Genomic DNA, 16,505 nt, shown 5'->3' on the forward strand with positions numbered 1-16,505 from the left:
TGGCTCTCTCATTCAGCTTGATATGTCAAGCTGAATGAGAAAACCTGAATTAGGTTATTTGCTCTCTCAGATATTAGAAGGACTAGGGGGAACTCCATGAAGTTAGCAAGTAGCTCATTTAAAACAAATTGAAGTAAATTATTTTTTACTCGGCACAGAGTTAAGCTCTGGAATTCATTGCCAGAAGAAAAGCATGGGGGTGGGGGTGGGGGGGGACTTGCTGGTATGGTGGATACTACTCTTAGCAGAAGGCGTAGAGATTACTACCCTTAACCGATATGCCTTGATGTTTTTAATGCAACTGCAACATTACTTCCCCCTTAGATGGCAGGATGGAAAAGAGGAATTGGATTCAGACAACAACTAAGGGCCCAGACTTCTACGGTCTGGGTTACTGATATGCAGACATAAGGGAAAAAGCACAGGACTGCTTCTATGGTCAAGTCCTAAAGGAAATGAAGAAAGTGTGGACCCTTGGACAGAGAGGGAGTTGGAGCTACCTGTGGAGAGGAGCCCCACAGGTCCCCACTGTCAGTAGGCGAGGCTGGTGGAGAGCAGAGACACAGCTGGAGCTTCACCCCTACCAATCCATGTTCCCCTTAGGTTGAGCTCTTGGGTGCTGGGACCAGCTGGACATAGGTGGAGCCTCTGCAGCAATGGAAATCCGGGAAGAGATGGAGTTGGTGCACAGGTTGGTGGCAGGAGCAAGCAGTGTAAGCTCAAGGTCGTGGGTCAGGCAAGGGTCAAGGCAGGCAGCGTAGCTCATGGTTAAATTCCACTCCAAAGTGAAAGCCAAGATCAGTCCAAGGAAAGAAGGAAGGCAAGGAACACAGGAGGCAGGAACGCAAGAATGCAGGAATGGCAAACCACTATTCAGAAGGAGGAGACCTATTGCCAAGACACTGGAGGGGATGTCCAGGAAGTCGTGGAGCATTTCCCAGTGCGGTCTCATTAAATCTGGAGGAGGGTCGCGGGTGCCTAGGGAGTCCAATTCAGGAGCAGAGTTAGTGGCATCCTGCTGCCAGAGAGGGAGCATGGCGTTGCTGACAGCATACAGAGCCACATGGAGATGGGGTGATGGCAGCACTCTGGAGCAAATTTTAAAAGCCCTATGCGCGTAAATCCAGCTGGGGTTATGCGTGCCGAGCCTATTTTGCATAGGATTGTTACTCTCTCATGCAACATCTTTTATCTGCTCCTAGGTATCAATGTACATTTACTCTGCACTCACATCTGTTTGTTTAGTTTTATGACCCAATCCTTACATTAAGCTAGAATAGTTCCCCCTTTCCAAGTTTTTGCATCCAAGTCTATGTACCCCCTATTCCATGTACCGTCTCCGGGAGATCTGTTTCAATGTTTTAATGTAAACCGATGTGATTTGTAGTTCATACAGGAACACCAGTATATAGAAAACGATAAATAAATAAATAAATAGGTAGGTAGATAAATAAATAAATAAATAAATAGGCCCGGCGACGCGCACAAGCCCCAGGACACGCATATGTCCCAGGGCTTGAAAAAAGGGGCGGGTTGGGGGTGAACTGGGGCAGGGCGGGGGCGTGGCTAGAGGCCTCCGTAGGGCCTCTAGGCCGGGGGATCGCGCGCCGGCACTCGGCCAGTGCGCGCAACCTACGCCTGCCCAGAGGCAGGCGCAACTTGCAAAACAAAGGTATGGGGGGGTTTAGGTAGGGCTGGGGAGCGGGTTAGGTAGGGGAAGGGAGGGGGAAGGTGGGGGGTGGGAAGTTCCACCCTCACCTCGGTCCGGGGGCGTGGCAGGGCGTATGGTCCGGGAGGTATGGCCGAGGACTCTGGCACAGCGGCCATTTGCCGCTGTGCCAGGGGATCGTGCACCAACGCTTGGCCGGCGCATGCAGGTTAGGCAGGCGTAACTTCCAAAACAAAGGTACGGGGGGTTTTCTTTAGGGCTGGGGGGCGGGACAGGGAGGGGAAGGTGGGGGGGGAGGGAATGGGGAAAGCCAGCGGGGCTCCCTGAGGGCTCGGCGCGCGCAATTTGCACTAGTGTGCACCCCCTTGCAGGCGCCGACCCCTGATTTTATAAAATGCGCGCGGCTGCGCGTGCTTGTTATAAAATCGGGCGTACATTTGTGCGTGCCAGGTTGCGCGTACAAATTTATGCCCACGCGTATGTTTTAAAATCTGCCCCTTAAGTGTAAAAAAAAAATACCCAAACAGTTTCATTGGGATCTGTTACAAATTCACTGAATAATATATATTTGTGTTCATTTGCTGTTAATGATTGGATTTAATAAAACAAAGTTTGAGAGAAACTACTTAGATGGCTTCCTTTTGAAAATTAAGATATGCATGTTGGAGTCCCTGTGCTCCTTGCGCCTGCTATTTTGTGCAGGTAACTAAAATAATGTACAAGCTTTGCAAAATGTCATGTACGGATGTGTGGAAAAATGTGTGCGCCCCTGGTTAAATAGTAGATTGCAAGGAATCTGCAAGTGAAGTAGTGAACAGAAGTTGACACAACCTCCTAATGCCACAAATTAAACACGACATCGTTCTCCAAATTTTTATTTGTATTTTATGAATTGTATTGCATTTTATTATATTATATTGAAAGCCGCTTTGGGCAATTCTTTGGAATTAAATGGGTGGGATACTTAGTGTAAAATATACATATGTGTACAAATCAAATACACCCGTAGCAGACTGTCCACTGGGAGCTATGATTTCTGTTTGCAGATGAGTAAGGAAGAATATTCGTTTTACCATTTCCGGTGCTCCTTTGGGTACTTTGGAATTTTTACAGCAGTTTTCAGGTTTGTGATTTTTAAACTGATTTATGAACCAGTGGTCAACCTCTTCTCCTCTTATCTAGGAGGGAATAAGGACGATCAACTACATAATCACTCCTGAAGTGGACATCTTGTCGAAACATGGGCATGTTGGGTATATTGGGATGCATTATTGTGCTAACTTTATCTTTGATTTTATTGCAAACATGCTGTAATTTGTAATATTTTGTCACTATTTTAAAATATTTATGTATTCATAGATTTTATTATCTATTTATCTTTTTTGTACACTCTTGTTGTTTTTAAACTTTAGTTATTACCTGACATGAGTGGATATAGCTAGCAGTGATTGCCCCTTCAAAGCTGCCTTTAGCAAGTGTGGGGCTCCATGCAAGGAGGAGGAACAGTGCCCCCTGTAGCCAGGGATGGGGATGGAGGTCCTCTTGGAATGCTTTCTGTGCTGGTGCCCCTTGAAAACTCCTCCAGTACCCATAACAGCAGTGCTCTGTAATCCATGGCTAAGGTAGGTACCCCCTGGAGTGCTGCAGTGGTGCCCCCTTTAAATCCTCTGCGCTGCCTCTGATTGCACAGATTACCCACCTCTAACACCGGCCCTAGGGCCCTTCATTTATATAGGAGGGATGTGCTGCCGTGGGTTTCATTTAGGGAATGTTCATTATTTCAGGGTGCACTAAAGAAATATAGCACCTGTTAAATCCTGTTAACACACAATAAATGGATTTTAGTGTACCCTAAAAAATATAGCACCTGTTAAATCATGTTAACATGCAATAAGTGGGTTTTAGTGTACCCTAAAGAAATGTATCACCTGTTAAATCCTGTTAACACACAATAAGTGGGTTTTAGTGTATCCTAAAGAAATTTAGTGCCTGTTAAATCCTTTTAATATGCAATAATTGGGGTTTAATGGACCCTAAAGAAATACAGCACTGGTTAAATCCTGTTAACATGCAATAAATGGGTTTTAGTGTACCCTAAAAAATGTATCACCTGTTAAATCCTGTTAACACACAATAAGTGGGTTTTAGTGTATCCTAAAGAAATTTAACACCTGTTAAATCCTGTTAACACGCAATAAATGGGTTTTAGTGTACCTTAAAAATGTATCACCTGTTAAATCATATTAACACACAATAAGTGGGTTTTATTTTACCCTAAAAAATATAGCACCTGTTAACACGCAATAAGTGGGTTTTAGTGTATCCTAAAGAAATTTAGCACCTGTTAAAGCCTGTTAACATGCAGTAAATGGGTTTTAGTGTACCTTAAAAAATGTAGCACCTGTTAAATCCTGTTAACATGCAATAAAATGGGTTTTAGTGTACCCTAAAAAATATAGCACCTGTTAAATCCTGTTAACACACAATAAATGGATTTTAGTGTACCCTAAAAAATATAGCACCTGTTAAATCCTGTTAACATGCAATAAATGGGTTTTAGTGTACCCTAAAAAATATAGCACCTGTTAAATCCTGTTAACATGCAATAAATGGGTTTTAGTGTACCCTAAAAAATATAGCACCTGTTAAATCCTGTTAACACGCAATAAATGGGTTTTAGTGTACCCTAAAAAATATAGCACCTGTTAAATCCTGTTAACACAAAATAAATGGGTTTTAGCGTATCCTAAAGAAATGTAGCACCTGTTAAATCCTGTTAACACGCAATAAATGGGTTTTAGTGTACCCTAAAGAAATGTAGCACCTGTTAAATCCTGTTAACACGCAATAAATGGGTTTTAATGTACGCTAAAGAAATTTAGTGCCTGTTAAATCCTTTTAATATGCAATAAATGGGTTTTAATGTACCCTAAAGAAATACAGGACTGATTAAATCCTGTTAACATGCAATAAATGGGTTTTAGTGTATCCTAAAGAAATGTATCACCTGTTAAATCCTGTTAACACACAATAAGTGGGTTTTAGTGTACCCTAAAGAAATGTAGCACCTGTTAAATCCTGTTAACACACAATAAGTGGGTTTTAGTGTACCCTAAAACAAAACAGCATAAAATGAAATGGAATGTAAATGAAACGCAAAAAAGAAAAATGAAAACAAAAGACAAAAGAACATTTTTCAGCCGCTCATGACTTCATTATCTGAGGAAAGCTCAAGGCAGAAGGTTTTATGGTTTGAGTTATAGGGAGTGTTACGCGTTTTCCTTCCACTGGGTCCTGAGGAAAAAAGGTTTGAAATATTTGACTCTTCTTACACTGATCAAGTGGGAAGCGGCGCCAGCCAGAGCCCAGGAAATGAAAAAGTTTTAGACTGCAATAATTGCAGTTTTTGGGTTTTTCCAGCAGGTGGCGGTATTATCATGGGAAACGAGTTTCTGCTCCATTCTGAATGGAAAGTAAGAGACATTTTTCACAGAGGGAGTTACCCAGCTAGATTGCCCTGGGTGATAATTCACCCTCTCCCCCGCCCCCTTCACAGCAGCAGCTAAAAGGATAAGCGGACTTTCCTAGCGCATACACCTTTAGCCAGATTAAAAAGAGGTTTTCCTGGGGGTGTATTTAGCTCAGGGGAGTAAAATTACATGCAGAGATTTGATTTTTTTGAAACTAAATGCATTCTTTTGACTCCCAACTGGCTGCACACAGAAACAGGTGCAAGTGTATGAGGGCAGTTCCTATCATCTGATTTGAAAACTAACTTGCAGCAATGCAGGCTATTCATAACTGCAACCCTTTAGACTTTAGATGGGATAATGGAGTGAGCCAACAAGTGCCAGCAGGGTACTCGTATAACTCCTTGGAGTGCTTCTTGCAAGTCCTCGAGTTTAGGGCTCTATTAGAAGCAGTGGGAGATGCTCTTACGTTCAGGGGTACAGTTTATTTAATCATTTTTTAAAAGCCATACATTCTATGTCCTCCAATATTTATCTATTATCTGCAACAAGACAAACCAAATTATAGGACCTAGAAACCACAGCTCCTCACTTTTCTGTGTGACTACTTTTTTCTTGATGTGACATACTACTGTAAAGTGGACAACTTTCTGGCACTTATTGCATTTTCTGCCTAAGGTTGGGCATGCATCCACCATACCTTCCACATTTTCTTACTTGCCTATCTATGAATATCGGAGTTAGCCAAATAAGTTATTGAACTATGTTAACTTCATCCTGGAACGCCACCAGAACAACTCTGATTTATCTAGATAAATTTTATTTGGTCAGTAACTTAGCCGGATAAAATGTATCTAGTTACAGGAGCCAGATATTTAAATAATTTTTCTTTTAACTGTTGATCATTACGCTAATTCTATTTTATTTAGCTTTGTTCTTATGTATTGTCAACTCTGACTATAATGATGTTTTAATTATTATGTTTGTTCTCCTTGTTTTCTTGTAAACCGCTTAGATCCACCACAAATTGTATAGATGGTATATAAGAATTTTTAAATGCATAAATAAATAAATAAATAAAAATAAATAAATATTGGGGTTTGTCTAGCTAATTCAGAAGTTATTGATCAAAAAGGGGCATGGACTCCATTTTCTGGCCAGTCCATAGTGAGATTCTGGTGAGATTTTGGACGGTTGAGAGAATTTATTTTTTATTTATTTATACAGTTTTTATATACTGTTGTACAGAAACAACCACACTCACCTCCCATCACCTAAAGATGCCATCATCCCTGTTTCACAGCTCAGATGCTGCCAGACGGTCCCCCCTTCCATTGCTGCACCATGCCAGCCTTTATAGCCTCCATGACAGGAAAAGCCAGTGCCAGTGACCCCCTGATGACATCTTGCACCTGGGTATTTAAACCCTGCCATGACTCCCATTCTTTGCCTCAGCAATGGGTCTCCTACCATCCAAGTAGTGCGTGTTTCCAGTGTTCCTGTCTCCTTGCTTCTCCTTGTCTCTCCAGCCTGTCTCATCTTGTCCAGCCTCTTTGTCTGCAAGAAGTTTGGAATCACTTTGGAGTTTACGTTAGTCTATCATCTGCAGGGAAATGGACAAAAAGAGAGAGTCAATCAAATCCTCAAAAATGTTCTAAAATCCAATGAAAGGCAGGATGACTGGACTACTCTTCTCCCATTGGCAAAATTCTGTCGTAACAATTATTTAGACAGTTATACATGCTCATTGCCTTTCTAGATTGTCTATTGCAAACACCCCCAGGCTCCTCTCCCTGTCCCACTTTCAGTTACCTTGTCCAGCAACTAACGTTGCTACTCAAGATCTTCAGGACTTCTGGCAAAGGAGCAATCGTCTACTTACCCAGGCGGCTGACTATTTTAAATGACAGACAGACAAAAAATAATGGTCTGCCCCACAATTTAAACCAGGGGACTTAGTCTGGTTAAGTATGATGAACTACAACTGACCACTCTTGTCCTCAGTCTACCCTAACTCAGCCAGAGCTCGGACTCCCCATCTCACCATATCCTGAGGGACTCTCACCTAAGTCCTGCTGGCCCCTGGAACTCAAGGGCTCAACCTGCGGGGAAAGGGGCTGCTATAGGTAAAGGTCCAGTCCAACCCTGTTCCAGGCTTCATCTGCCGGCTGTTGGTGTGGACCTAGGAGGTTTGCTCTCTAGGTTGTGCCAACCACACTAAAGCACAGGGGTCCGCCTTCCCTTACAACTGGGTCTTTTATGATAGTTGAAAACTCTGTTTGCTGACAAGTATCTCTTCTAAATTTAGCCCCTGAAGCAGTCATTTTTCAAAACATCGGTTGATGTTGGGAGTTTCGTTAAATATTGAAAATAACATTGTTTATTGTACTTGTTAACAAAACACTCATAAAAAGTATTCAAGGTCCAGGGGAATCATTGAACAGTTCGGTGGCAGCGTATTTAACTGCACGCGACATGGCTTGCTGATAACCCAAACTAATACATAACCATATTCATCTTTAATTATTTTTTGACTTTGCCTTTTGGATTAACTAACTCAAAGTTACCCAGACAAATCCCTTTGAATAAGCAACTCATGGATCTTAAATACATTAACAGGAGCAGATCTGCAATGGCATATTTGAGCTCTTTCAGAAAAATTCACCATCAATTTCTGGTGAATTTTTACAATTTATCATGTTAATTTGCTCTAAAACATCCTTCACTTTAACAGTGATTTGCTTCAGGTCCTCTGACTCATTATCTTCAAAGAAGAGTTTCGTTGTGGGAATCTCCCTAAATATCATCTTCTGAAAAGACTGAAGCAATAATTAAATTAGTTTTTCTGTGATGGCGCTCTCTTTGTCCTCAGATCATCTGATGTTCCAACTGATTCCCTTGCAGGCTTGTTGTGTTTGATGTACGTGAAAATATTTTAATTAATAGTTTTTGCAGCCAATTCATTTTTGGCCTGCCTTATTATTGTTTTACATCTACCTTGCTAGTTCCATGCAATGCTGTAGCATGGAAGAGCGGTAAATCTCACTCCTTTAGTAATTTGGAATAGAGGATTTTGGAAATAGTACAACCACTGACATGAGGAGAGGATCACCTAGCCAGATTAAACTGGCAGGAACAATTTTGGATTCTACATTTCTGAGGAGTTTGATAATGACCAAATATTGAGGGCCTGGCAACTAGTAAGTCATTGTGGCCTAAATTCCTATTTTCAAAGCTCATTGCATGACTTTGCTTTTTACAGTCAGGGAGGTGACCCTGGAGACCACAACATAGGCATCTTCTCAATCTCACTTCTTTCTTTGGACCAGGGGTTTAGTCACCACCTATCTCCATCTACACTAAATAATGCAAACACAGACATAGGTTCAAGGGACTGACACCCTTTTCATGACACACATTCTACTTGGGGCTCTCTTTCATACAGCTAAATGCAGCTAAATTTGTAGTCATGCTACCATTTAATCCTACCTGCTGCTATTAACCCCCCTTTCTCTCTCCCTACCAGTAGTGTACTGAGGGGGCGCACAGCAGGAACATCGGCGGGGCCGTGGTTGAACTTATCCCACCACGGCCTGAAGAAAAAGGTCATGTCCAAACCTGCAGGTGCTCCTCCTCCTTCCTGCCTGTGCAGCCCCGGAAGAAAAACGTTGCCGGAGCCGCACAGGCAGGAAAGAGGAGGAGCATTGGCCGCATGCTGAAGAGGAGCAGCGTTTATGACTTAAAAAGTTTCAACAAAGAAATGACAAACCCATCATCACAATAACCTGCAGAAATTGCCTCGTCTACATCAAATTGCGCGGCACACGTTCGGGTAGATTTTAAATGCCCGATGTGCGTAAATCCCGGGGTTTATGTGCGTGGCCGGGCACATTCGCAGTCAATGCTTAAAAAGTTACGATATCGGGAAATCCCATTCAATCCTATCAAAAGCATTCTAAGCTGTAAATTTATTAACCTCACCAAATATATTTGATATATTCTTTCCACTGGGTTATTGATTGCTACAAGAAAACAGGGTTCTGAAAGACCATAAATCATGAGGTTTATCATCAACCATGTCAACCTGCTTAAAGAGGACAATTTTGAAAATCATTTCTGCAGGTAAAAAGTGATTCAAGTGCATAAACTGCCTGTCTGAAAACTGCCCTCCCTCAGTGTGGCTGCAAATAATATACAGATTGTTCTATAAGTTAATAATAAACCCAACTCATAAAATGTGGTGTCCCACGCAGTGCTCAGTCCCATCACCGAGTGAATCCGGCAGGTGGCAAAGGGACCATGGTGAGAAATGAGGTGGCCTCACAAAGACATGTCCAAGCTCATCAGCCGCAATAGGAGTCCCAAAAAACACCCACAAGACAGTCCAATTTATTTTTGCTAAAGGACCACCAACCAAAAACAAAACCTCTCGTTTCTTTTTTCAGTTTACCCTAATTTGGTGGAGTCACTAATTTCCTTTTATCCAGCTCCCTGTCCCACAATGTCTTTGTTTACAGTTAATTACCAACCAGAAATACCTCTGGCTCACTGTCAAGAGTCAGAGTGTCTTAGCCGTAAGTCTTATTTTTATGCTGCCATAATAAGAAATAGAAAAAAAAACAAAAAACATTAACAGCCCAGGATGTTCCAAAAATAGGAAAAGAAGTCTAAAGAAAGCTACCAGTGCTGAGTGCAACACCGCAGTAGAGAGACCACAGTTCAGGGGAAACCAAGTTTTAAATAATACCATTCACAATTCCGCTAACTAAAAGCGATCGAGTTACTGCTGTTCCTTTAAAGTTGTATAATTTATTATCCCCTTCCATTCCTGTCCAATAAAGCAAATTTCTTTCAACAATCAGAATGTCGGGCATCAAGGCTTTGATAACCTTACCGGGATGAAAGGGAGCAGTCTGCTGGGGAAGGGGGAAGATGGGGCTATAACCAGGCCTGGATTATAATCCTAGGATGGGACAGGGCTATTTCTGGAGTACTGTCGATCAGTAGGTGTCTTTGGTAAAAATCCGAACGGTGTGTAAAAAATTACGCCCCGGCAAAAACCTCCAGGAGACGGCGATGGAAATCCCCCCAGAACCGATCCAAATATTTCTTTCTTCTGCGCTGTTATTTTCTGGGGGGAGCCAGGGGTTTGCAACATGAGAAGGCACAGGACAGGGCCAGTGGTAGCTTTCTTTTGCCCCCTTGTGTGAACAATTACCGTGCTGCCTCCTCCTACCCCCCAGCCCTATTCATTCAGTCTCTGTCCTGGGCCCACCAAACAAGATTCCGGCTCCCTCCAGCAATCTGAACTTTAAAAACTGACACCCAACAGCACCCAGGGCCTTCATCCCCTTCCCTGGTGCCCACAGTCGCTACAAGAGTATGAGACGCCCCAGGCAAACCTTATAGCTTTGCACACACATGTATAGCCCTCTTTACGCATACAATTAAGAGTTATGCATCTATAATAGATTTTGCATGAAAAAGAACAAAGTGCCATCTTCTGAGGTGAAAATATCACTTAAATGTTATATATTATATTATATTTACATGCACTGCTGTGGTGCCAACCAGAAATCCTGTAAAAAAAAAAACCCCAAACAATTGGAACCCATATGGTATTAGGCCTCCTGTAACATGTGTTACTCTCATGTTGTTCTTATGACATTATAGTTCACTTGTTGTTTGTTCCTATGCTTCTCTGCTCTCCTATTGGTTTTTTGTACCTCTTACCCTTCCCCTGTTACTTGTAATTTCCGTTGCTTTGTTCCATGTAAACCGAGGTGATGTTTCGACTAACATCGGTATAGAAGACTCTTTAAATAAATAAATAAATAAATAAATAAATGTGTTGGGGTGGAACTGGCTCTCAAAAAGCCATGAGTTAACTGAACTACAATTACAATATATCTCCCTACTAAAACAGCACTAACTGCCAGCACTCAATGAGTAACAATCCCTCACCTATGAAAAGGCAACACTGCAAATATTATTCCAGGACAGGTAATAAAACACAGGAGAATATCTCACCTCAGTCACACGGGCAGAACACAAGCAGACCCTCACCAATTACAAAATAGAACAACCAAAAAGTATAAATAGAAACTTATTAGCAAAAACTGAACTGGAGGCCACAAGCCAGATTCTCTATGCTATTTCAAAACAGCAGACACAACAAACAATACCCCAAAAAAATAAAACAAAATAGTATCAAAAATTCATATTTTTAGTGTATAAAAGGGCAGGAGCGATCCTCAGTTGCTCCTGCCCCGCTGGCTCCCAACGCGGAATGCCTGGTGCCATTTTGTTGTGCAGCTGAACAAACGACCTTACAACAAAATGACAGCAGCCGGCCCTGAGGCAGTGCAGGTATTTTAACCCCATGGAAAAAGAGGCAGCGTGGGGCTTTCATTTTGAAATCCTTGCATGTACTTTCAGTAGATACATTTGCAGTCCCCCAGTTTAAAAACTGAGCTAAAATGAGCAAAAATCCATAAAGAAAAAAATTCAGTGAAGACGTTTGACACGGACGCCTTTTTCAATGCGCGAGGTCTGCAGCAGTAGTTTGGACCTGGGCTGGCCTTGCTATTGGTCGGTAAGGTCCATGCAGTCTAGGCCTTGGGGGAGGAGGGGGTTTACCGTTCGGCCCAAAAATGCGGCGCTATGTCCAGACTGTTCTGATAAGCCGCTTCCGGTGCTAGATGAGAATGTGATAATAAAATCCGCCAAGGAGGAACAGTCTAGACAGAAAGCTTACTTTACTGAAATGAAGGGGGGGAGGAAACTGGCCTGAAATTCTTGAGTACCGCATAGGGATGTGCAGAGCAAAAGTTTATGTTCATAAGTCCATAAGTCGAAAAGGGGTCCCATTTGCGGTCAATATGGACATATGGAGAATTCCATAAGTTGAGTCTATGTCCATACGTGCAAATAAAAATTTAAACCCCCCCCCCCCCTTAACCCCCCCCCCCCCCCCCCCAAGACTTACCAAAACTCCCCGGTGGTACAGCAGGGAGTCAGGACGCCATTTCTGACCTCCTTTGCGAGGAGCACGTGACGTCAGCGTCACGTCGGAGTGACGCGGCGTCACGTGATTCCCCGCGCGATCGCTCCGGGATCCTCGTTGCACCCAAAAGGAACTTTTGGCCAGCTTGGGGGGGTCAGGAGGCCCCCCCCAAGCTGGCCAAAAGTTCCTTTTGGGTGCAACGAGGATCCCGGAGCGATCGCGCGGGGAATCACGTGACGCCGACGTCACGTGCTCCTCGCAAAGGAGCAGAAATGGCGTCCTGACTCCCTGCTGTACCACCAGGGAGTTTTGGTAAGTCTTGGGGGGGGGGATTAAGGAGGGTGAGGGGTTTAAATTTTTATTTAGGACCAACAATCGCGATTTCCAACTTATTCAACATAGCTATGTTGAATAAGTTGGAAATCCGATCGTTTTCGCCTCATCACTTTTTTAAGTTTAAAAAAAAAAAAAAAGTTGCGTTTTACATTTAAGTTCAAAACGAATGCACACCCCTAGTACCGCATGTTTATCTTCCATGGAGGATATGAGACAGCGTGATACCTATCCTGAGGCAAGCGTGCAAACAGGCAGCCCTGCAACACTCCCTTTCCTCTGCTGATAATGAAACCTGGAGGATCTGCTTCCGTGATTCACTAGTACAGACGCGACTCCTAGGTTACGTACAGCTCTGCGTGACGTCACTACTGGAATCACGAAGAGGCAGGCGGCTTGACGTTAGCTGCCGTAGGTTCGGTCCATTCGTGGTTTTTTGTTTTTTTTAATTTCCGTTCAGAACGTGACGCACTCAGCTTGTGGGCTGCAGACTGAGGTTGCTTGGCAAATATTTGTCGACTGAGCCGGCATAGCACGGTTGTCTTTGCCTGCACGTATCGTGCAGGGTGAGATAAAGAGGAAACGAGCGCGCTGTGAGGAAGTCTGCAGCTTATGGTATTCATTTCAGTGCCAGCTGTTGGCAGAGGGCAGACACAAGGCATCACTGCTCTGGAACTTGCACCACCTCGGTGACTAAGCTGACGTGGGTATATTTATTTATTAAAGGCATTTACAGCCCGCATATAACAAATCTATTGAGCCAAGTGGGTTACAACATAATAATATAGCATTAAATAATAAAATAAAACATTAAAACATCACGGACAATAGCACTTGCCCTCAGCTGCTAAGTGTGCTACCAAAAGCTGTCTGAAACAGAAAGACTTCACTTCTTTCTAAAAACTGTGATATCACTTAATAAAGATGGTAATGAATTCCACATCACAGGCCTCTTACTGAAAAGAAACCTCTGGGCAAACGAACAGCTTTAAAAGAGGGAATTTCAAAATGACACAAATCTTGAGAGCTCAAGGGTCTACCTGGAGCACAAGAGAACAATTTGGTCATTTGCCAAGCGTAAAGCAAAAGCCTAGATCCTTCTCAGCCACTGTTGCTCAACCTCAGATCCCAAAATAAAATGAGATGGGATGGGAAGGGTAAAACGGAAATTCAGGAGTGGTTCGACCTGTTCCTGCAGGCCTGGAGCTATCTCTCTGACTATATTCATTTATTATTTTCAAATTGTCTGCCTGGATGCAAAGGGATAGATTTTCAAAGGGTTACGCACGTAACCCTTTGAAAACCCTCCTGTGAGCGCCAAGCCTATTTTGCATAGGCTCGGCGGCGCACACACGTCCTGGGAGGCGCGTCTGTCCCGGGGCTTTGAAAAAGGGGCGGGAAGGGGGCAGGAGCAGGGCGCAGGTCCGGGGACGGGACCGAGGCCTCCGGCACAGCGGCTGTGGCGGGGGATAGAGCGCCGGCCGCCGGCGCGCTCAAGTTACGATGGCAGGCGAAAATACTTGAAATAAGGTAGGGGGGGGGATTTAGGTAGGGCTGGGGGGTGGGTTAGATAGGGGAAGGTGGGGGCGGGGAGCGGAAGAAAAGTTCCCTCCAAGGCCGCTCCAATTTCGGAGCGGCCTTGGAAGGAATGGGGAAAGCCATCGGGGCTCCCCTAGGGCTCGGCGCGCGCAAGGCGCACAAGTGTGCACCCCCTTGAGCGCGCCGATCCCGGATTTTATTTTAACATGCACGCGGCAGCGTGAGCGCATGTTATAAAATCGGGTGCGCATTTGCCCGCGCCGGGTAGCGCGCACAAATGTACCCCCACGCATGCTTCTTTAAAAATCTACCTCTCAGCGCGCAGGTACCTTGTACCCACAGACCTTGTACCTAGTTTTCAAGGGCGAGTCTGCGTGGACTTTCTCTTCAAAAAGTGCCACAGACTTTGCACCTCCTTCAATGGAAAAGAACGCCCATGGATTTAAAAATATGACCTGAGTTCATTTTTCCCTGATCCCACTCAAAACATGTCCCCCTCCAACCTGGAAATGCTTCCCCTCATTGCAGCCAGGACCCTGTGTGCTATTTATTGCACCCGCACGTACTTTGAGCCGGATTGAGGGAGGACAATTATCCAGCAGCCAATTTATTAGAAATGTGCTGTCATTTGAAGTGAAATAGGAAATTCCACTGACATTTCCTGCTTTGTTTCTTTCCATTTTCAAAACAGAACAAAAGAAACGAATGAAACTGCGTTCATTTTCCTTTCATTTCAGTTTGAATATTCAGATGTGGTCAAATATAAAAAAAAAAACCAACAACCCAACCTCTCCTTCCCAGTCCATTCCCCTGTCCACCAAACCCACTGAAAGAAATCCCCCCCCCCCCCCCCATCCACCCCTTCCAGTCCCCAGGACTGTCCCAGCCCTCACTCCACAACTTTCACGTTTCAAAATGGTGGCCGGTCAACCCGACGCCGGTACCATTATACTGTAAGGCAGACTTAGATGTACCAAACGAAAATAGTGTAAAATGGTGAGGATTCAAAAATAAATAAAAATGTCCTCATATGAGCATTTAAATACTATCAGTGTGGCCTGTTGTAGATGCCAAATCATTTTTACTGAAATACGAAACACAAAATGAGTTCCTTGAGCAGTAAATGACATAAATGCAGATTTAGCAGACGTTCTCATTAATGTTAAAAGAAACGAGCACAGGACAAGTACTGAAAGATGGCAGCATAGTAAAAAAAAGCAGGAGATAAACCAAACCTTACCCACATCGCCAAAGTTTGGCGCAAAAATGTCAACCGGAAGTAGCTACAGGGCCATCTCCAGTGATTATGTATTTATTATTTATACTATTTGAAAATGAAAGCAAGGCTAATCTCGAATAAAACTGTCAATTTGCTGTATATCATTCAATTTCAAGATTTAAGCCATGAGGAGTCACAGAATCCAAAACAAAGATCCAGAATTGTTCCCCCAGGTTCAACTGGGCAATCCGATTTTTTCTCTTTGTTGATCATCAGTTTGTTCAAGGATCCCCCCACTTGAGGTCAGTTAAAAGGTGGTTTATATGCTACACAGTGTGAGACCATTGGGGTTTGCAAGTTACGAGTGTGGATGCAGCTTTTGTGTTCAGTAAGTCGGGTTTTCGTGCTACATTTTGTGCAACCAATATAAATCTTGTGATATGGGCAGTGCGGAAAGGAGATCGCAAAAGTGGAAAGGCAGTTCATAGTCCCTAAAAACTTGATAACTTTACCTGAACTAGGATGGATCCAATGAGTGCCAGTGATACTAAGGGCACAGAAACTGCAATTGCCACACTGAATATATGGCCAGAGGTTACAGACGATTCTGTAGAAATAATTGAAGGAAGCTCTGAGTGAACCACAAAGTCATGGATGTTTTTTCCCTTTTTGTAGGCAACTAATGGGCGTTCCAGAAAATTAGAATGCAAAGATAACACATGCTAATACTTGTGAATAATAGATGCAATAGTTGGCACAAGATGAGAGTATCGTAACAAGCATATTAAAGGTGCAGGTTCCATTGTTTGTTTATACAAGAGAAACCAGATTCTTTCGGCATGGAAGGCTTTCTTGAATATTTTCTTAATTATCTTGAAAGGGTAACCCCGATTCAATCAAGGTGCACTGAGATCTTGTGCATGAACCAAAAACTCAGCCTTCACAGAACGGATTCAGCGAATACGGAAAAATTGGCCCACGGGAAGACTATTTTTAAGAATTCCCAAATGACAGCTAGAATAACATGGGCAGCCAGGACATCACTCGCTCACATCCGCCCTTTTACATTTTCAATAATAAACAGACAACAGCTTGGATTTAACAGGGCCGCAGCTTTAATAACACCGGGGAGGCCCGAGCCCCGCAAATAAGATTCACAGTTTCCATTCGACAAAATCCCATAACCATTCGCCGCTCCCCCAGCAAGACGGTCAGCACCAGCCACGCGGCTCGTCATTCTAGCCTTTGCACAGAGTTCAGACCCCCGCC

General features: G+C 43.5%; 1 protein-coding gene across 2 annotated transcripts in view; it reads right to left on the bottom strand.

Annotated features, from left to right (window-relative positions):
- LOC115075126 (cholesterol side-chain cleavage enzyme, mitochondrial) overlaps nucleotides 1-16,505 on the bottom strand; it is a 92,436-nt gene that overhangs the window by 46,953 nt on the left and 28,978 nt on the right. For both annotated transcript variants that reach the window (XM_029575331.1, XM_029575332.1), the window contains one exon: nucleotides 6,610-6,742. The gene's annotated coding sequence lies outside the window, so the exon portion shown is untranslated. The remainder of the gene's footprint in view (nucleotides 1-6,609; nucleotides 6,743-16,505) is intronic.

This window comes from Rhinatrema bivittatum, chromosome 13, assembly GCF_901001135.1.
Source record: "Rhinatrema bivittatum chromosome 13, aRhiBiv1.1, whole genome shotgun sequence".
Classification (NCBI taxonomy): Eukaryota; Metazoa; Chordata; class Amphibia; order Gymnophiona; family Rhinatrematidae; genus Rhinatrema; species Rhinatrema bivittatum.